Below are 22,150 nucleotides of genomic sequence, written 5' to 3'. Positions count from 1 at the left end.
TTGCTTTCTCATATGCTAACAATGAAAAAAATGTAAAAACTTCTTGCAACTGAATCACAATTACACTATTACATTTATTGGAGCATATTTAAGTGTATAATAAAACGACATAATTATTTAATTCGCAATATTTAAACCGAGTAATAACCACAAATCCAGAACTATCCATTCAGCTGCCTTCCAGACAGGCGACCCTCTGGGATGGAGCTGTGGGACTTGCATCATGGAGGAAGACAGCAGGATGGCAGGCTTTGTTCTGAGCTTTTTTACTTCATCCTTCTGCTTAGGCCTAAAAGCCCACAACATCATTTTTTGAGAACTGTAGAAAACCTTATTGGTACTTATCTCCATAACGTCCAAATATTTGACCATTATAAAGTCGGGAGTCAGTGAGATACTCACCCAAACTTGCCTGTGGCTATGCACTTGAATCCAGTCCCTCTGCATGACCAGTGGACAGGATATTCAAGCTTCTGATTAGGTTTGTGAATCTTTACAAAAACTGTTCATTTGAATTTCCATTTACTTTGACTGCATCCCAGCAAACCAATCTATTTGCTATTGTCTTCTGGGCAAAATGCCTGGGCTTTGTAAAACCGAAAACGAACTCCTACTGAAAAGGAAAAATAAACCCAAGGAAAATAAACTTCAGTTGTTGGTGTTCTCTTCTGGGTTCTTACCTTTCCATAGGTTTTTTTCTTCTTTTAAAGATGTATTTATTTATTTATTAAAGAGAGAACAGGGGATTGGCAGAGGGAGAGAGAGAATCTCAAGCAGAATGCCTGAGGAGTGTAGGAGTGGGGGCAGGGTGCTCCATCCCATGACCCCGGAACATGACCTGAGCTGAAACCAAGAGTTGGAAGCTTAACAGACTGAGCCACCCATGTGCCCCTTACCTTGCGGTAGCTTTAAATGAGTGCATTTTTCACAATAGTGATGCTGAACCTTTGATTAATTTCAGGAGCATCTTCGTTTGGGGGAAACTTCTGTAGTGGGGGAAACTTCTGTAGTGGCCTCTCACAGTTGTGTGTTTGGGGGTTGTCCTGCATTTTTTGTTGTTGCTGTTTTTACAGTAGTTTCTAATTACTATAGATGAGTGATTGTTTACCTACGTGATTTCTGCAATAGGCACCTAGAGATGCCTCTGGATGATTTTTGCTTATTGTACGGAATCGCCCATAAGTCAGTGCAAATTCTAAACATCATTACCCAGTCCAGAAGTAGAAATGAACATAAAACATTTATCATTTAAATTCAATAATGTTTTGGCCTCATTCTGATTCATCCCAGTTAGAATCTGAGACAGCCATTGTTTAGAAAACTGCCCAGCAGGTGTATGAATAGCAGCTCTAAGAAATCTAGAGCCTTGACTATCTTTTAGGAAGGCAACACCCTTCTAAAAACATAACTGCTGAGTTCATCAAAGAAACCACAGCCCGGGTGCCCTGTGTTCCAAAAGCTGCGGAAGAGCACAACGTTCACTTGAGCAAAGAACTAGTTTTTCACTGTTTATTTTGGTTACGGTCGCTAGTCCTTAAAGAAAAGCACATTGATTAACAGGACGAATGACACGGTAGTTAGTCACCAAAGGGAAAGTATAACAAGCCTCATTCACTTGGAGCACCCTTCCAGCTCGCACCTAGAGTTAGCCACAGAGCGGACCTAGGACTACCCTTGCCAGGCAACCTCGTGAGGTTTGGGAACCCACCTCTTCCACCTAGGCCTGGGCGGCACCCTTCAAATAAGCGCTAGCTGGTGTCCCCAAGCCCATTCATGCCGTTGTCAGGAAGCAGTTCCTGAATAAGGCAAGGTACGGGGTGGGGGATCCCTTTCCGGCCCCATTCTTCAAAGTTGCCGGGAGTGGGACCCAAAGAACTTTCCCAGATTGATCTCCGTCACCGCTGAAGGAGGTCTGCTCCCGGCCCGCAGGCTTTCCGCCGGGAGCCAATCGGCCCAGCGGGCCAAGCCCCTCCTTCCCTGCACCTTCAATGGCTGAGAGAGGGGAGGGTCGGCTGGGGTTTTCTTCTTAAGAAGTCGCACCGGTTTTTCGAGCTCCGCTCTGCGCCTGGACAGCCACAGCGGCGGGAGCGAGCGCTGCCGCCAGCGGGCCGCGGGTGAGTCACTGTTTGGAAATGGAGTGGGCGGGCGAGGGTGTGAGAGAATGAATGATGTCAGGAGCGCGCAGGGCGGCGGGCGGGGAGAGCGGGCCTCCGGGCCGCGGTAAACAGCGAGCGCCGCGCCGCGCCGCGGGCCGAGCGGGCGGGGAGACCCCGCCCTCGGCGCGCACGGAGCCGTCCTCGGCAGCCGAGCCCGGCCCGTGCTGCAGCGCCGCCGGGAGCGGCCTCGGGGGCGGCGGCGGCGGCGGCGGGGGGACCCGGAGAGCGGCTTGCCTAGCGGGCCCGCGGCGCAGACGGCGAGACCCCGAGCAAACTTTCTAGCGGCTTCGGTCCGGGGGTGGCTGCGGCAGCGGGCTCCGTCCCCTGGAGGATCCCCGCCCGGGAGCCGGTGCCTTCGGCAGGGAGCGTCAGGAGCCCCAGCCGAGAGCGGGTGAGCAGCGCCCGGAGGGGGCCGGGGAGGAGACCGGGCTGAGAAGCCGCGCGTCGGGCGCCGCGCGGGGAGGGGGAAGGTGGATGGCGAGCGCGGACGTGGCTCTAATTCGGCCCCCGCGCGCCCCGCCCCAGGGCATCCTTCGTTGGTGTTGCCTGGTAGGGGGGTGGATGTGTGGCTGAGGCTCCTGGCTCTGAGCATTCGTCTCATTCATTTGCGACCATCTCGGGGAACTCGGTGCTGGCGTTGGAAGGACAGATTAAACCATACAAGGTCCAGAGCCGCCCCGGAGGGCAGGACTGAAGTTCAGGAGGTGGAGGAGGGACCGTCTTTTTCTTTTCCGAGAGCCACTTACTGACGATGTGTGAACCGCAGTAGCCCGGCCCTGGGCTGCCCTCCCCGAAACCTTTCCACGTTTGGCATTCCCCAGCCACTCCGCTTAAGGGGAAGGAGGGTTGGATTCTCCGCGCAAATGGGTGGGTATGGACCCGTCTACCTCTCTGAGAGTCGGATAAGCGTCAGTAACCCGCGGCCACCTCTTGAAAGAACTCAAACGTTCTGTAATCTAATTTCTCTTTTCAATCTGTGCCATTCTTCTGTTTCGTCTCGTCTGCTCTGAAGTGACCTCAAAATGTTTTGACGTGTTTGCTAAATTTTGAAGAGGTCCCACTGTTTAGTGACTCTAGTTTGGGCGTGGATTTTCAATTTAAACTTAACTTTGCAAATCCTTGGTGTCACGCGGAGTCTCCTCTATTAACGGTGGGTTCTCAGTCACATTGAAGACTGACTCGCTAAAATGGGACTGTCACTACAGATGGTAGTAACGAGGGTGTTAGAGTGAGAAAGACCTAGCATAACGTCTGGCACAAACCGGACCCCAACCGGTCGTAACTGTTTATGTATAAATCACGGTGTGTTCCAGAGCTGGCATGGGTGATAATCACTTAATTTCCACAAAATTTCCTGCTTATAAATTGGTGGGCTGAGGTTTCACGTGGGAAATCCTTTGGCGAGTTCCTTGGCTCTTCAGGAAGTTAAGCATTTCATTGTGGATACCTGAAAGGGGTTTTGGTTTCCACCCCATTTCAGTGGAACTGCCCTTTACTGTTTAAACAGAGAGCAGCTCCAAAAAGTGACAAACATGGAATCTGGAGGAAGACTGGAGGGTCGGAAAACTCTAACCTTAACTTTTTTGTATAGTAGGCAGTGCAGAATTTCCTTTTTATAGTCCTTTCCTTGGTTTGTTGCTAGTTTTACCCCACAGTAGTCTTCCGTTGAACTCTTGTCTTGCAAGTTAATATTTAATTCGGTTTCTTTAGTTTTCATTTTTAAGTAAAGCAGATTGACTTAGCAACCTGGGGGGAAATACTGGAAACCCTTGGGTTGCTGCCTCCTGGCCTCAGTTTCTCTTCTCCTGGGATCTTACGAAAGCTCAAGGAAATATTTGGAAGGATGGGAAGTATTTGCTTGGGAATTATTGAAAACATTTGTTCTTAACCAAAGGTGTGACAGCTTTTGGGGTCAAAGGTCACAGGGAATTTTTCACACTGCATGATGTGGAAAGGTCTTGGGCTTTGGAATCCAGAAGACCTGAGGCTTTCTGTCTGGTTACTTACTTGCTATATTTGAGCAAATGACTTAAACTCTTGGATTTGGGAAGGACTTTAAGCAAAATATAGGGAAAAATAGAAATAATCTTACATCTATTAAAATAGACAGTGGAATACAAATGGGAACTTTTTAAACAAAAGTGCTACTTTGCAGTGAGGTTTTTTGAGGGGGAGTGACAATTACTGAGACTTCTAGACAGGTTTGGACTAGAGTAGCCTGCCTACCTTTACTTAGTCTCTTATGGAGGAATTGAAGCCTCTAACCTGAGCTATCAGACATTTATTCACTTTGTTCCGTTCTTTTTTTTTTTTTACTTTGTTCCGTTCTTAAACGTTTAGTGAGCAGCTACTATATTCTAGCCACTATGCTAGGTACTGGTAATGCTAACATGAAGGAGATTTTGTAACTGTCCTTGAAGCTTACAGTTCAGTAGAGAGTGCCCCTCGCTTTTGATTATGGAGGGGGTGAAAGGAGCCAAAAAGGAGGAGAGGATGGGGAATTGGGAGGAAACGGGAAGTGAGTAGACTCCCGTAGACTGCCTGCCACTGATAATGCAAGATCCAGCGGCTTTACAATGAGTCCTGAATTGGGGCTCATAAATTCTTATGAGGATGAACAATGCAAATATGCCTTTCTTTGCCCAATAAAAATATTAGAGACAAGTGAGGCCATTAAAATAATTTTAAATGGACACCAGAGTGAACTTGTTTAAATGAAATCTGAAGGGTAAATTCAGCTATACCAGGATTGATTTACTGTGAGCAAAGCACTATGGTAGATTTTTTTAAGATTTTATTTATTTATTTGGCAGAGAGATGACAAGTAGGCAGAGAGGCAGGTGGAGGGGGTCGGGGGAGAAGCAGTCTCCCCACTGAGCAGAGAGCCTGATGTGGGGCTGGATCCCAGGACCCTGAGATCATGACCTTAGCCAAAGGCAGAGGCTTAACCCACAGAGCCACCCAGGTGCCCCGTGGTAGATTTTTAAGAAGATAATCACGGGGTAAGAATATTGCAATTTGTTAAATTTTACCTGTATAGTAAGTAGTATATTACTTATGGAAGTTTATAAGTACAGATTAAACAAACCAACAGTCACCCCAGAAAATCACTTAATGTTATATCCTTAAATTGTTTTTCAGCCTATGAGGATGTACAACACAAAGAGCTAACGTGTATTGAGAACACTGATTTTGATTGCCTGAGGTTGCACCTGCTAGAAAGTCGTTCTCTACAAAACCAAATTTGTTCCCTATTCACGGTTTTCTAACTTGCTTTTTTTCATCCAGGTGTGGACATCTTTATCATAAAATACTTTTGGATAACAGCTTTGATAGCTTTCTATTCAACGGCTACATCCCAACTGAACCAGTCCTCTACCTGGGGACAGTTTGTTTCCAGTTTTATTATTTTAAGCAACTCTGCACTAAGTATTCTTCTAGCTGTATCTGTGTGTCTGGCCATGATGATTTTGGTCATTTTGCATTTTAAAATGTGGCTTACAGTGTTTAATGTAGCTGCCTTTTTAAAAATCATATTCAGAATTAGAAAGCTTTCTCTTTAAAACTCAAGAGTTTTAATTTCTGTGTTCCTTTAGTGTTTCTCTTAAGATTTCAGCAATAGGATCGACATTCTCTGTGGAGCTGCACAATAGGTCAGTAGCTCATTACACAAGGGATTTATCTGATGAAAACAGAACACACAGGCTTTCTTAAAGAGATATTTGGGCTTGTATTTTGTTATTAGCCAGAAAGCCAAACTTTTGTTTGGGCAAATAGAGCAGAGTGGAGCCCCACTAATTTTGTCAGGTAGCTCTCTATAAGAAATTCTACTTCCCCGGTTTGCCTCCTTAGTCCCCATAAAGGTGGACAAGTTAAAAATTTCAGACGTTGCATTTAGCATATTTATCACTACACTAGGTTTAACCAAGCTCCATCACTTTTAAGTAGGTCACCTTTTTAAAAAACCTTATGCATTTGTTTGAACTCTTGAAAAGCATATTATCAGGAAGACTTTGTGGGATTGATTTAATGAAAGTGCAATAAATTTCCATTTGCTAATTTTCATGGTAGGTATAAAACATTTCTTCATTTAAGCATTCTCAAGTTTTATGATAATATCATACCCTCTTTGCTACCCTGAATCAGAATTTAAATTTTGCTTTGAGCTTATTTTTCCATTTCCAATGCTAGGTACTTTATCCTCATGGTTTTGGTAAAGGGTGTTGGATTATGAGTAATGATCAGTTTAGCTTCTTCATACAGAAACTTGAATCAGTTCCATTTATTAATTTCTAACAATGACTTGTAATTCAAAGCAGAATGTAAAGAAACAGGTCATAGAATGAAAGTTTAAAAAGGGGGGCAGCCTGGGTGGCTCAGTGGGTTAAGCACTGCCTTCGGCTCAGGTCCCCATCCCAGGGTCCTCAGATGGGGGCCCTCCTCAGGCTCCCCGCTTATCAGAGACTCTGCTTCTCCCTCTCCTTCTGCCCTTCCCCCACTCATGCTCATTCTTTCTCTCTCTCAAATAAAATCTTAAAAAAAAAAGTATAAAAAGGGTAAGGTGTTATTTGCTGATTGGTTTTCCCTGCTACCAAACCTAATTTGGTGATTTGCTTACAATGTAAGATTCGGCTTTACAATTCTGTCTGTTAGTTTGATCATGTCACTTAAAATTTTCAAACCAAACTTTGACACATTCCTAGATTTTTTTTTTAAAAGAAGCATTAAGTGGATTGAGTGTTGTATATGTGTGTCTTTTCTTTCAATATATCCCTCCGTACTGTTAAAGAATAAAACCACATACTAAAATTTTTAAAGAGGAGGGGATGAAAGGAAATGAAGGTAACAGATTCAAAGCCCAAGAGTCAGAAAAGACAGCCAGCTATTAAAAGTCAAAGAGAAAGACTCTGGAAGGACCCTTTCAGGTAAATGTCACTTCTTTCCCTGGTAGTGCCTGTGCTGAGGTTCATTTATCATGATACGTTTCAACTGTGGGAAGGAGCATGCTCAATTGTCAGGGCTAGCCTCAGGCAGAATTGAGAAGGAGCTGAGATACCCACCTTCCGCCTCCTTGACTCTTAAGTTGACCTGGCAGTACTCGCTTCACGGAGAAAGTCTCCATGAGTGTCGGAATAGTGGCAGATTGTTCTCCAAGTGAAACTGTGGAGCTGGGGGCATCCTATTATGGAGAATTGGGGTATGCCGGTCCATCCTGGAACTTAATGACCTCTTTTTATTAAGATGAGTAGAAGTGCAAACTATGTGATAGGAATTACACTCTTGAAAAGCTTTTCCATGAATGGGAAGAAACTGAAGGGCGGAGAAGCTCTGGAGGTTGAGAGACCACTGGAGAAACAAGGCTGGGAATGTGCCAGAGGCAACTCAAGGTGTCCCCTGGCGGGGTCTCTCCTAATCCTGAGGCCTGCTGGGAATTGGCTCCTCCATCTTGAAAATGGGATCCTGAGCGATCCTGCAGAGGTTGGCCTGGCAGGGGTGCAGACACATGTCACAAGCCTCCTGGGGCCGTCCGCTGATGAAACTCATCCTGGGAGGGCACCTCTTAACACACATTCTATAGGAAGGGGTTAAAAATTACCTTAAGTAGGTAATCTGACTTAACGTCTAGAGAAAACGTGAAAGAATGAGTTCTCATTTAGGTCTAGAGAAGTGGGTCAAAGAAAGAATACGTGGTTTTGGATCATGGACCACTTAGCTAATTGAGGTACCCTGGAGGCAAACCTTTAGATGACAGTCCGTCTCCAAAGAGAAGCAGAGACTTCTCAGGAAAATATTTGCTGCCGTTGTTGAACGTGAAGCCAAGCCTTTGAAAACGGAGCTGGAGCAAATCCGGTGAAATAGTAATGGTTAAATAATGGGAGAGACTCGGAGATAGCATTTTTATATCTGCATTAGAACCTCTCTTCATCTTCAGACTGATCTGCAGAATAGAAACTGTGTGCTCTCCGCTGTGGAGGTAGGGAAACCATTTTTAGAAAGGCTAACATCCTCAAGGCGGCAGAGCCGGTAGGAAGTAGAGTGAGGGTCTGATGTGAGACCCTGCACTGCCCAATATCCCTCAGGGCTTTCTGTAATCTTCCCACGGGCTCTGGAGAGGTGGCAGTTTGAGGCGGTGGGGCAGGTGATATACATTTTGATATGGGATTGTATGTTTACTACGGGATGCTTATCTGGTGGTAGTTGATTCAAGGTCATGAAGGAGTGCCAGAGAGGTGAACCCACACAGGCTTGCCCCACCAGGACAAAGGCAAATCTCAGAAAACAGGAGCAGCTGTGTAACACACAGGTCTTAGGGTCTTCTAGAGAAAGACGCAATCCTTGGGGAGGGCAGTGGGGTGTTGTGAGACCCAACACTGCTGCTCACCACTAGGTGACCTTGGGCAGCTTCCTCAGCTGCACCTCCATTTCCTGGCTGTTAACAAGGGAATAAAATATTTACTTCAGAAGGTGACCATATGATGTATAAAAAACTTTGTGAGTGAAACACCGAGGGTAATGCTTGGTTCATATAACTACTCAGTGGCTTAGTGTTCATTGTTTTTTTTTGGCAGACAAGCTGCATCTCTAACTTTTAAAGACAAAGTGTTCCATCCTATTATCTCAAAAATCAAATTATCGCTTGTTATTTCTTTTGTAATAAAATAGCCATTGGTCACATCATGCCCGTTATTGGTGGGGTCTGGGTTCTGTCGCTCTGCCTTCCCTAGTCCTTCTCCTGGAGGTTAAAATAAAATCCCGGAAGTTGTTTGTACACCACCACTGAATTCAAGAACTTTCATAAGAAGTATATCATGTCAGCTGTGAATGCTGACAAGCTTTCAGAGCCGCAGTCACCATATGCTAGGCCTCTCAGCAGATGCTGGGAACGTTCACGTCGCACAGCCGCCTCTGTGCCCCACAGAGCTCAGCCTTCTGAGGAGCATTGTACCATGAACACCACTGTCCCAGAAAATGCTTGGGGCCATTAAGAATCACAGACCCCTCTGTCCTCCCCGATGCTGTGAGTCTTTCTCTAGGAGGCCCTGAGATGGTTTATTTCACACAGATGCTACTGTTTTCTGACATTTGCATTTGTTCTGCAAGTTGTTTAACCTCCAGTTGTGACCACCACCCGCCCCCAATAGCTACCAAACTTTAATAGCAACAGAGGGCATTGTTTTTGTTAAATTATATTTGTGTATGTGTTTGTGTGTGTATGATATATCCTTTATGATGGATTGGTTAGTGCTGAGAAGTACACTCCCTTGAAATATAGTTTGATTGGCAAGTTTTAAGCAGCAGGCAGAAACATTTAAAATCGTATTTACTGAATACTTAAAGCACTCACTATTTGTTGGGGTTTTTTTTCTGAGCACTTAGAACTGATTTACATCTCCCCAAACACACTGAAGTGCATGTTATTATCCCCATCTTAAGGATCCCCATTTGAGACAGAGAGGTTAGTTCACTTGCCTAAGGTCACACAGCTGGGAGGAGGCAGAATTAGGTTTTGAAAGGAGACAGTTTAGTGGCAGAGTTGAACCACCACACTGTTGATTATAGAATCTAGCATGTATCTCACAATGTGGGTCCCCTTTGTGTCCTTACATGTGCAGTTTTATCAAAGGAATCTTCACACCTGTCCAAACATGCCATCAAATCCCTGTGATTTACTGTATGGAGGGTTAAATGAGGTCCTATATTTCAGTATCAGTATTGAAAGATGGCAATACTTAATTTTCAGTACAGTTTTTTTTTTTTTTTTAAGATTTTATTTGAGAGAGCGCAAGAGAACACGAGGGGTAGGGGGCAGAGAGAAACAACACAAGTGGGGCGGGGTCGGAGGAGAGAGAGCTGAGCAGGGAGCCGGATGTGGGGCTCCATCCCAGGACCCTGAGATCTCTACCTGAGCCAAAGGCAGAAGCTTAACTCACTGAGCTACGCAGGTGCCCCTCAGACATTTTTCTCTAGAAGTTTCTGAGTGTTTAGTCAGGCTTGGTGATGAGTTTGGAAAAGAAGTACATTCTTCTGTCCCCTGATTAGTGCATTCAGCTCAGTAAGAAGATCTGCAATCTTATGCTTGCTACTCTAATGACACTTACTTTTTCAGTTTTAATTCTTTCACCTATTATAGTTGGAAGTTCTGTTGAGGAGAGTAGCTTGTACGTGAGGTTTCATTGACTGTTTTCTCATAAGTATGGGAGATGGTGGTAGGCAGAGTCATGGCCCCCTGAAGGTTTCACATCCTAAGCCCCAGAATCTGTGTATCCCTTATGTTATACAGCAAGAGGGAATTAAGGTTGCTAATCAGCTGATGTTACCATATGATTAGCCTGGATGGTCTGGTTGGACCCAGTGGAAAAGAGAAGCACAAGAGTCAGAACCAGAGAGTAAGAACTAACAAAGCTTTGAGTTTAAAAAACTCAAAGGACCATTGCTGGCTTTGAGGATGGAAGGGGGCCACGAGCCAAGGAATGGATGCAGTTTCTAGTAGCTGGAAAAGGCGAAACTAGATTCTCCCGAGGGCCTCCAGAAAGGAATGCAGCCTTGCTGACACTTGGATTCTAGCCCTGTGCAAACCATTTTGTACTTCTGACCTCCAGAAGTGTAAGAAAATAAATATGTGTTGTTTAAGCCACTGAATTTGTTGTAACCTGTTAAAGCAGCAAAGGGAAACTAATAGAGTTATCAGAACACTTGGCAAATTAGGTTCTGTTTCTTCGCCAGCCCCGGGAAGGTTGCTTAATCTCATGACTTATGGTTATGCGCATATCAGGTGTGGTGAGTGCTTACATTTTGGGGGCTATCCTATTTTCCTATTATCCTGTTTTACAAAGTGGCAAAATTAGCCACTTTAGGGGCAGAGGGAGTTGACCTGATAATTCTATACATTTTTACACCTGGTAAATGTTTAAAATGCCAGTTCCAAGATTTTAGCAAAAAACAGTCTATGGGTTTTGGAGCAAGTAGTGGCCCTGGGGCCTTTCCCATCAGAGTTGCTGGACAGAAATGTGGCTGCACCCCACAGAGTAGTTGTCACCACCCAGCATTTGTTTGGGGGTAAAATGATAGCCCAAATGTGGTGGAGATGATCACTTGAGATTTGACTACAGATTTGCTTTAATTTTTAAAAATTTGCTCTTTGCTTATCTAGCAATGTTAATATGCATTCTCGGAGAGCAAGGATACATCTAGGCAAAGACTTCCCAAACTGTAACGCATTAAATAAAAGAGAGTATCGTTCATTGGATCGTCTATAGCAAGTATCCAGAGGGTTGTGGGCCCCCCAGTAGGTGATATCTTGGAATCAAAGTATCAATTATTGGTATTTAAAAATAATAGTTTTAATGGATGGGGTTAGTGTTTGTTGTTGTTGTTGTCGTCGTTTTAAGGCTTCCTGCAGTAACTAATCTCCTAATCTTACATTGTGATTTGGAGACAACTTTGATTAATTAAGGGTCTCTCCTTTGTTACAGTGTAGAAATAACAGTGTAGGGTATAAAATCTTGGGAATTTTCCCATATAAAAAATGAAACAAAGGCTAATGTAAGATTTTTACAAATAATTTTAAAGAACTATGAGTGGAAAATTAACAGTATGGCATAAATATATATATGACAGTTTCTGGGAGGAGGAGACTGCCTTGTATAGAAATGCATTAGAAATTGGAAACTCCTAAAAACCACAGAGGTAGGACATATTCATATTTGCATTTCCTTTAAATATACCCTTTTAGATTTGGAGTCACTTTGTTAGTTTAGGGGGGAAATTATAGACGTATAAAAAAGTAGGATTGATTTCCTCTTATAAACGTGAAGGTCTAGAAAAAACTCAAAACGATGTGGAGGAAAGAAAGTTTTGGTCTGTGTTCTACAATGCTCTGGGCAGAGATTTTTCTAGGCTCTCACTTCTCTAGCATAGGAACTTCCGGAGCCTCAGCTCTGTGCATGCAGACCTGGGACCAGTGTGCTGCCCTGCCCTCCCACCCCTACTCTAGGAGATAACCATCCACTAAGAACCCAGGGTTGTCCAGTAGAAATGTATATGAGCCACACACGATGGTTACATACATAATTTGAGTTTTCCGATAGCCACGTTTTTTGTTACAAAGAGTTTAACAAGGTGAACTTAATTTTTTTTTTTTTAATTTTTTTAATTTTTTTGACAGATAGAGATCACAAGTAGGGAGAGAGGCAGGCAGAGAGAGAGAGAGGAGGAAGCAGGCTCCCCACCAAGCAGAGAGCCTGATGCGGGGCTCGATCCCAGGACCCTGGGATCATGACCTGAGCGAAAGGCAGAGGCTTTAACCCACTGAGCCACCCAGGCGCCCCGAGGTGAACTTAATTTTAAGAACATATTTTAACTCCATATATCAAAGTGTTCTATTTCATATTATCAGTTATGATCAATCTAAAAGTTCTTGATGTGTTTATACATTTTTTTTTCCTTAATCTGCACTCATAGCGCATCTCTCCATGGATTGGCCATGTCCTGAGGGCTTAGTAACCACATGTGGCTAGCAGCTACCCTACCAAGCAGTGACACTCTAACCAGCTTTACCCTTAAGCAGGGATACCCTCCTTGAATCTGGAGAGAATTCCTGAATAGTTGCCATCCAGTGATTCTGGTGTGTTGTGTAAAAGTTGAGTGATGTCACTCTTGCCGCCATGATGGTGTGCAGGAATGTCACGGCAGATGCTGTCAGGAGCAGTAACAATACTGGAAAGAGAGGCAGACTTTAGCTTCTTAGGAGGCCGGGCTCCAAAGTCATCGCCTGGTTTCTTGCCGTGATGACGAAGCCTGGTTGCATTGGCGAATTTGAAATCATTGATGATCAGAGAGCAGGGAAAATTTCTGTGACCCTCCCAGGCAGGTTAAACAAGTGTGGAGTGATCAACCCGAGATCTGATGTACAACTGAAAGATCTAGAAAAATGGCGGGATAGCCTGCTTCCATCCTGCCAGTTTGGTTTCATTGTCCTGACAGCCTCCGCTGGCATCATGGATCCTGAAGGAGCAAGATGAAGACACACAGGAGGGAAAATCCTGCGATTCTTTTTCTAGGGATATAATACATATGTGCAAATAAAATGCCTCAGTGGCAAAAAACCAAAAAACAAAAACAAAAACTAAATGATGTCATGGAATCACCTTGGTGAGCGCCAGAGAAAACTGGTTCCCATGCCTTTTGCCAGAAGACTGAGCAGGCTCAACAGTACCGTAGATCACACCTATACAGTTATTGGTGATGTAAATGTGTGAATTTCAATGTCAGGAGGTGTGTCTGGGCCTAGAAAAAAATTATTTAGGTAATTAGGCTCATGCAAACAGAAGAGATGACAGTTTACAGCTGTGATCCATGGGATGTGTGCGGGCGTCTGGCCTGGCCTCAGCCCCTCGGGGTTCAGAACCGCACTTCTCTCGTCTCTCACCTCACTGTCTGACCTGTTTATCCGTCACCTGTCCTGTTATATTTGTCCTGTCCTCGCCCTGTTTATATCCATAATGCCGCTCTCTAGTTTATGCCCTTACTCCGTTGCTTATCGTAGCAATCTGAGAAGCAAGACTCCTGTAAAAACAGGATGACTGAAATCATTACTTGATATCAAATATCCGTGCGCCAGGAACTTTAAGGTTAGAATATAAGAAGGCACAGGCATGGTGGGTGTGAAAGGGAGAGGAGGGAAGGGAGGAAGGAAGGGAAGAGCACAGTCTTGTGTGGGAAAATGACTTAAAAGCAGAGGGCTCATAGCAAAAAACTCCCCAGCTACTGGGCAAGCTGTTGTTGTCACGAAATTCTCAAGATGGGTTGCTTTGGGTTTCACAGATGTATTGACTTTATTCAAATGCCTCTTGGATACAGAGAGTTGAGACATGGTCCCAGGCCCTCTTCAGTTCCTTCTGAAATTGATTAGTACATTCGACACACTGTTTTGAGCACTTGCTATGTGCTAAACTTTATTCTTTTTTTTAAAAGATTTTATTTATTTATTTGACAAAGAGAGAGGGAACACAAGTCGGGGGGGTAGTGGGAGAGGGAGAAGTAGGTTTCCTGCTGAGCAGGGATCCCGAAGCAGGACTCCATCCCGGGACCCCGAGATCATGACCTGAGCCAAAGGCAGACGCTTAACTGACTGAGCCACCGAGGTGCCCCTAGACTTTATTCTTGATTCTAGGGATTCAGTGAACAGGAGCTGAGGTTTCTACTCTCATGGAGATTGTTGGAGTTAATGTGTTGAGGGAAGAAAAGATGCTACAAAGAGAGGTTGAGCAATGTAAACAAGTAAGACCGGTACATAAACAAGGTAAAGTTCAGTGTTGGACCCATTCTTCAAAGGCAGCTCGGTCACCCAGTATAGAGTGACTGGGAAAGCCTGTGCCAGCACAGTCAGGAGGGGCTTGTTGGAAGCAGTGGGACTTGCACTGAAGTGTAAAGGATGAGAAGGAAGAGTGTGTGCAGCAGGTGAAGGATGAGAGTGCTTGGTCACACCAGGAGTGGGAGTGAGAAGTGGCCAGGCCCCTCTGGATCAGGCGATTGGGGCTTGCAGACTTGGTACGGAGCATGAGCCTCCTTGCAAATGGCAGTGAGAAGGTGTCAAGAAGTGGTCTGAGAAGGAGCCGGCATGATCTGATTTAGATTTGTGGCATACTCTGGCTGCTGGGCAAAGAAGGAAGTAGAAGGGGCCAAGAGTAGAAGCAAGATCAGTTGTGAAGCTACTGCCTGAGAAGGTATGTGGCCAGCTGTAAGGGGGCAGTGTTAAAGAGGGAGAGCCCTGGATGGATTGGAGAGGGATGGAGATAGGATTGACAAGATTGACTGATTGATTGATCAGAGAGAGAGAGAGAGAGAGAGAGTGACAGCAAGCAGGTGTAGTGGCAGGCAGAGGGAAAAGCAGGCTCCCCACCTAGGAGGGAGCCCAGTGCAGGACTCAATCTCAGGATCCTGGGATCATGACCTGAGCCGAAGGTAGACACTTCACTGACTGAGCCACCCAGGCATCCCAGGGTTGACAAGACTTATGGTTAGGCTTTGATGAGCGACACTAGAGAGTAGGAGAAGTCAATCAGAACTGCCAGATGGGTGGTAGGTAGGTAAGAGGGTTGTGGGGAATGGTGTTCTGTTCTGGCCACTGCTAAGTTTGAGTTGCCTGTTAGTCCTTTCTCATGGAGACAGATGTCAGCCACCAGTGACCTGTGTTCAGGGGTGAGGTTGGGTTCTGAGCTGTTTGGGGAATCTACCGTCACCTAGGGAGACTTCACAGGCAGAGAAGAGAGAGAGATAAGGCTTCAAGCAATGACAGTTGGGAAATCAAGTAGGAGACCATGGAGGAACCAGTGAGGCAGGAGGAAGACCAGAAGGGAAGGATGTCCCAGATGCCGACGGAACCGGCTGTCTAGAGCAGGATGGAGTAATTGGTGCTGTTGTAAGTTCTTGACAAGTTGGGTAAGAGGAAAACAGTATTTGCTGGGTTTGCCAGTATGGAGGATTCCTGTAGGTGATGGCCTTGTGTTTTAGAGACGTGATTTAAGGCACAAATAAATTGACCTCCGCTGTCTCCTGCAGCAAACTTTCCTCACCCTCTCCCCTTTTCTCTACATCACCCCTGACGGCTAGATGTTCTCTCTTTGTTCCAGAGTACTGAGGCCTTTCTTTGTCCCTGGACTGCCATAGCGTAATATGTTTTTCTGTTGAAATTAGGTTCTTTCAAAATGAGTTCCTTAACAGCAGAACTTACAGATCATTTTTTTTGTTTTGTTTTGTTTGGTGGAGTTTTTTTTGTTTTGTTTTGTATTTTGTTTTGGTATTTCCTAGCATCATGCAGACACTCTACATGTTTTCTGAATCAATGTGTTGAGGATCATTGGATACTGGGGTTTTGCTTGTGTTATTTACCCCTGTGTTGTGGCAGGCACAGGCCGACGAAGAGCACAGGTTTTCAGATTCCCTTCTGCCTTCTATGGCCATGGTCTTGCTGGGCTGAGGTTAGCTTTTGCCCAGGACTACCCCCTCCTCCCCCCATGCCCCTGGCCAGTGGCTGCTTTGGAAGCCTTGCTTAGCTCTGGTTCCCTGTGGTCCTCTCTTCTTCGCCCTTTCACTCATACCTTGTACCTTCTCGGGAGCCACATTCAAGCACCTGTGGAGATCACGTCCCTGTTTCAGGAACTACATCTCTTCCCCACTTTTAGACTCTCTGGGAGAAGTCATCTACAGTTACTGCATACAATTTACCAACCACTTTTACCCCATTGCATACTTGGTGTCTTAAAGGCCTCGAAGCAACTGATCATAGCAGCTTCAAGAGGAATCTTTTTAGCAAATTTTTTTTTCTTTTCTTCTTTTTTTGTTTTGTTTGGAGGACTTTTTTGTTTTTGTTTCTGGTGTGTGTGTGTGTGTGTGTGTGTGTGTGTCTTTGTGTGGTTATTTTCCCACCTGGGCTGTGTGGAAAATTTTCTTCTTCTACGCTGTTTCTATCACTTTGTTTTCCACTTCATTATCCTCCTGTTGCAACACCGCAATTATACTAGTTGCTGTGGAGATATTAAGTGCATTGCTAATAATGGAGGATTATTCCTTTAGGTGGAAGAATAGAAGCAAGAGGAGAATATAAATCTTGTTTTTGTGCAAATGTTTCCTAGTAACAAAAATAACTAAGTGGTACTAGAGACTGTGGTGCAGAAATGTCTATATGGGGTTGGCTTATGTTTTTAAAAAGGATTGGCTTTCTTAATTAAAGAAGATATTAATTTAAGCTTCTGGTCCTCTTAGAGATTAATTCCCTAGTTTAATACTTTACTATTCATTCTTTAGTTTATATTCTTTGTCCAGGAGGGTGTTGTCCCAGATAGAACAAATTTTTTATAGACTTCATCTTTTAAAATTTTTCTTTTTTTTTTTAAAGATTTTATTTATTTACTTGACAGAGGTCACAAGTAGGCAGAGAGGCAGGCAGAGAGAGAGGAGGAAGCAGGTTCCCCACGGAGCAGAGAGCCTGATGCGGGGCTCGATCCCAGGACCCTGGGATCACGACCCGAGTGGAAGGCAGAGGCTTTAACCCACTGAGCCACTCAGGTGCCCCTAAAATTTATTTCTTAAAACCTTTTTTAAAATTAAAAAAAATCCTTTTAAAAAAACTTTACTAAAGGGTACACATTTTAATATTGTTCATCTCATTTCTATTTCATGAAATCTTATAGTTTTCAATGGACTTTTTTTCTAAAGATTTATTTATTTTAGAGAGAGCACGTGTGAGCATGGGAAGGGGCAGAAGGAGAGGGAGAGAGAAACTTTTAGCAGATTCCTTGCTGAGCTGAGCTCGGAGCCTGATGCAGGGCTTCATCGGACGACCCTGAGATCACCATCTGAGCAGAAACCAAGAGGTGGATGCTTAGCCAGCTGCACCATCCAGGGACTCCTCCGTGGACTTATTATAATGAAGCTGAGCGTGTGTCCTGGTTTGCCCAGGACAGCCCCGGTGTGTAAACTGTTGTCCTGGTGTAAGTACTAGTGAGGCTGTCTTACACTTTCAGAACTGGCCTGCTTAGGATGTTGAATTATATGGTCACCCTCATTAAAGACCACATTTATTTGTTTTATTTTTTTTTTTATTTTTAAAGATTTATTTACTTGGGGGGAGGGGCAGTGGGAGAGGAAGAAGGAGAGAATCTCAAGCACGCTCCTCGCTGAGCATGGAGCTTAATTTGGAGCTCCATCCCAGAACCCCGAGATCATACCCTGAGCGGAAACCAAGAGCCGGATGCTTAACCAGCTGAGCCTGGTGCCCCTAAAGACCACATTTAATAGGAAACTAAGGGAATGAACTATTTTATATATTCCTGTTTTAATCCAGATAACATATACATACATATATTTAGATAGCTAGAGATGGGTATACATGTGTGGATTGTATACACACACACATACATATATGTGTATATATTTTTTCTTTCACTTCCTCCAACTGATGGTTTAGAACTTGCCAAATGTCTTGATGCTATAGAAAGACTCATGTATAGTTATACACACATGTATAAACATGTATGTACACATACACACATATATATGAATTTCTCATCTTCGTAATTCCCTTATGTTATATTTTCACTCAAATTCGTTTTACTATAATAATGCTTGACCTGGCTCCTCCTATATGGACAGGATCTATTTTCAAGGATTAATGTCCAAATGTTGACTGTTCTGTTTTGAAATGACTTCTCATATCTCATTTGATTTCCCTCTGTCCAATACAAATGCTCACCTCTTGTTAACATTAGATTTTTACCCCCTGCCTGTGTTAGAATTGGGTGTATATCCTAGACTATCCCATTGTATCATCTGTTAGCAGCTCAGTTATTGATCTACCCAAAGGTAGGACAACAGCCATTAGAATAAAAAAAAGAAAGGTCTTTTAAAATCTTGGATACCTTGAAGAGTAAAAAGTACCATTTTGATACTTAAACTTACCTTTAAAAATATACACATTCCTTCCCTGACCCATCCCACTTAGTGTCAGGTTTATTATTGTAAAAACTCGGAAAGCCGTATTAAAATTTTTATAATTAACCCAAGATCCTTGGGGAAATTTCTGGGAGTTTATGTTCTGGGGCCAAGAGGATCTTGAAGTGGCTTGAAAAGAAAGTAAGAGTTAGTGAATTACCAGTATTGAAGAACAAGCTCTTGGGATAATCTCTGGAGAAGGGTGCTGGCACGTCCTTCAGTGTGTCAGGGGAATATAAGTCCGTGGAAGGGAGGGGGGGTTCGGTAAGAAGCAGACAGTGCCATTTTGTGCCAGGCTGGCTGTGCTGTTGTAAACAGACAGACATGCTCCCTCCTCTCTTGGAGCCTACCGTCTAGTGTGGGAGCCATCCGATTAAAACCAGGAAACAAGGGGCGCCTGGGTGGCTCAGTGGGTTAAAGCCTCTGCCTTCGGCTCAGGTCATGATCTCAGGGTCCTGGGATCGAGCCCCGCATCGGGCTCTCTGCTCAGCGGGGAGCCTGCTTTCTCCTCTCTCTCTGCCTGCTTCTCTGTGATTTCCGTCTGTCAAATAAATAAAATCTTTAAAAAAAACCAAACAGGAAACAAGTATATAATCACCAACTGTGAAATAGTGCTGAGAGAGAATAAGAGGGGAGACTTTTTTTAGGTCAGGATAAAACAGCCCTTGGGGAAGGAACATTAAAGTTGTGAAGGCTGAGAAGATGCTGGTCCTTTGTGTGATGTTGATAGAACAATGATGGTGTTGCTCTATCAAGGTGGGACTCAGGTTAAATTATTCTGGATCATTTAGTCAATTAGTAGCAAACAAGATGCCCTCTGGGTTCCTCTGTCAGTGTTTCTCAACCTTTTTTTTTCATTATTGCCTTTTTTAGATAGTTTTTCTTAACTATTCCCTTCCTCCGTGTGAAATTTTAATGCCCTTTGGAGGATCACAAACCATTTCTTCCACCCTTAGAGCACCACTTTTCGCCAGTGAGAATGCAAACTCTATCAGTTATTGTCCGCGGGGTGCATTTTTTTTTTCCATTTCATTTATTTTTTCAGCGTAACAGTATTCATTCTTTTTGCACAACACCCAGTGCTCCATGCAAAACGTGCCCTCCCCATTACCCACCACCTGTTCCCCCAACCTCCCACCCCTGACCCTTCAAAACCCTCAGGTTGTTTTTCAGAGTCCATAGTCTCTTATGGTTTGCCTCCCCTTCCAATATTTTTTTTTTTTTTAATAAACATATAATGTATTTTTATCCCCAGGGGTACAGGTCTGTGAATCGCCAGGTTTACACACTTCACAGCACTCATGATAGCACTTACCCTCCCCAATGTCCATAGCCCCCTCCCCCTCTCCCAATCCCACCTCCCCCCAGCAACCCCCAGTTTGTTTTGTGAGATTAAGAGTCATTTATGGTTTGTCTCCCTCCCAATCCCATCTTGTTTCATTTATTCTTCTCCTATCCCCGCAGGGTGCATTTTAGGGCAGTCAGAGATGGGCTTTTATTGAGTTAACATAATATCCTTGGATCTCCAACTGGATTTGAAGTTTCTTGAGGCAGAGACCTCAATAATAATAGCAATAATAATAATAATAGTAGTAATAATAATAGTAGTAGTAGTAGTAATAATGTGTGCCGCTGACTGTGACACTTTTTTTTAAGCATCCATGAGGTTGGGAAGGGTGAAATAAAAGCATCTAAAGTAGAGTAGAAAAACCCTAAATGGCCTAGTTCATCTAATTTCCTATTTAGATGAAGAAACAAAGACTACTGGGAAGGCTGGGCTTAACCAGTCTCTTGAATCCACTTTGGCGCCATTTCCAGGACACTCTTGGTAAGGAGCAGATTTAGGAAGGTGGTGATCGTCAGGAACAGTCCTGGTTTTATTGTTCAGCTTGAAAATTTGCATGTGCGCATGTGTGCACCAAGTTGCAGTCCCATCTAGGGAGATTAAATTGGCACACTCTTCCAATACTTTTCTAAAACAAGGATGACAAGGAAAATCTGATTAGCAATCACTTCCGTGTTTCCGAGGCCACCCATCTGTCTAAAAGAAAAGGCAGCTCTACAGGAACTTAGGAGAAAAGTGAACTAAAGATAGAGGATACTAGTAAGCTTTTTAAGAGAAGAAATTAAGGGGGTGATGTCACTGTTCTTTACCACTCAGATTCTTTCATCATTAGGGTTGGGATCATACATGTCTAAGGGACATGGGTTTATCAAGGATAATTCATGTAATATATAAGGTTGGGAGAAATGCAGAGACTATATCTGAAATGAGGTGATGGAACCTCTAGTCTGGCTTTTTCTCTGTGTCAGTCTCTGTGTGTTCACGTATGTGAGAGAGAATTTTCGTTCAAGCTTGTTCTAATTATCTGACCAATAGTCATGGAAACTGGAGAAAGGTGTAGCTGTCTTCATGACCTGTCTCGTAATTTCCTCTTGTGCCTTAATGAATTTTGGAGGTAGGCTCCTCCTCCAAATGTGCCATCCTGTGGATGACACAAACTTCTAAATTTTGCAGCCATTACTTCCTTTTACTGTATCTTCATCCACCATCAGTCACATACAGATTTTAATTTTTTTTTTCAAGATCTGTATTCAGTGATGTAATCCAAGTCTACTCCCCCGCCCCCGACCCCAGCCCTTTCTAATCATGCTTTTTAGTTGTTTTGTTGACCTTCTTGACAAGTCCAGCACCTTTAGTAGGTGAGCAAGAAGTAGAAAAATTATGAAACTACAGCCAGATGGATGTAATTTATAAATTCTTTCCAAAGGGTAAAGTGGAGAAGACAGAAAGTAGAAGTATGGTATCACTCCCTAAACCTCATTTCTGTTCTTTTTGCCCCATTTGCACAAGCAGGGGAGCCCTGGCCTTACCCAGCCATCATTAAGAAAATGAAGTTGAATTTGTTTGTTTTCAAAGATTTTATTTATTTATTTGACAGACAAAGATCACAAGTAGGCAGAGAGGCAGGCAGGCGGGGTGGGGATCAGGGAATCGGGATCCTTGCTGAGCAGGGAGCCCGATGTGGGACTTGATCCCAGGACCCTGAGATCATGACCTGAACAGAAGCCAGAGGCTTTAACCACTGAACCACTCAGGTGCCCCAAATTTGTTTGTTTTAAATGATATACTTGCACCATGCTTCTAAAATGCGATTTATGGGGGCGCCTGGGTGGCTCAGTGGTTTAAGCCGCTGCCTTTGGCTCAGGTCATGATCTCAGAGTCCTGGGATCGAGTCCCGCATCGGGCTCTCTGATCAGCAGGGAGCCTGCTTCCCTCTCACTCTCTCTGCCCGCCTCTCTGCCTACTTGTGATCTCTCTCTCTGTCAAATAAATAAATAAATAAAATCTTTAAAATGCGATTTATGAAACAGTCAGGATTGGATACATACTTTTTTATACAAGTAATTAATTACCTAGTTTTGAATTCTAAGAATCCCTTGATTCCTTCCAACATGAAAAAAAAAAGGAAATGTTGATAAAATGCCTTTTTGAGTCATTT

General features: G+C 43.9%; 1 protein-coding gene and 1 pseudogene across 4 annotated transcripts in view; both read left to right on the top strand.

Annotated features, from left to right (window-relative positions):
• The first annotated feature begins 1,714 nt into the window (after positions 1-1,714).
• SGMS2 (sphingomyelin synthase 2) overlaps positions 1,715-22,150 on the top strand; it is an 87,805-nt gene continuing 67,369 nt past the window's right edge. For 2 of the 4 annotated variants that reach the window (XM_045997123.1, XM_045997127.1), the window contains exon 1: positions 2,218-2,547. The gene's annotated coding sequence lies outside the window, so the exon portion shown is untranslated. Of the gene's footprint in view, positions 2,115-2,217; positions 2,548-2,710; positions 3,024-22,150 lie in introns of those variants that run through there. The other 2 variants (XM_045997125.1, XM_045997124.1) reach the window with 2 other exon arrangements.
• LOC123936656 lies at positions 12,215-13,216 on the top strand (annotated as a pseudogene).

Source organism: Meles meles, chromosome 2 (genome assembly GCF_922984935.1).
Source record: "Meles meles chromosome 2, mMelMel3.1 paternal haplotype, whole genome shotgun sequence".
NCBI classification, from domain to species: domain Eukaryota; kingdom Metazoa; phylum Chordata; class Mammalia; order Carnivora; family Mustelidae; genus Meles; species Meles meles.
Note: the sequence above shows the minus strand (reverse complement) of the source record. Positions and strands in the feature narration are given on the sequence as shown.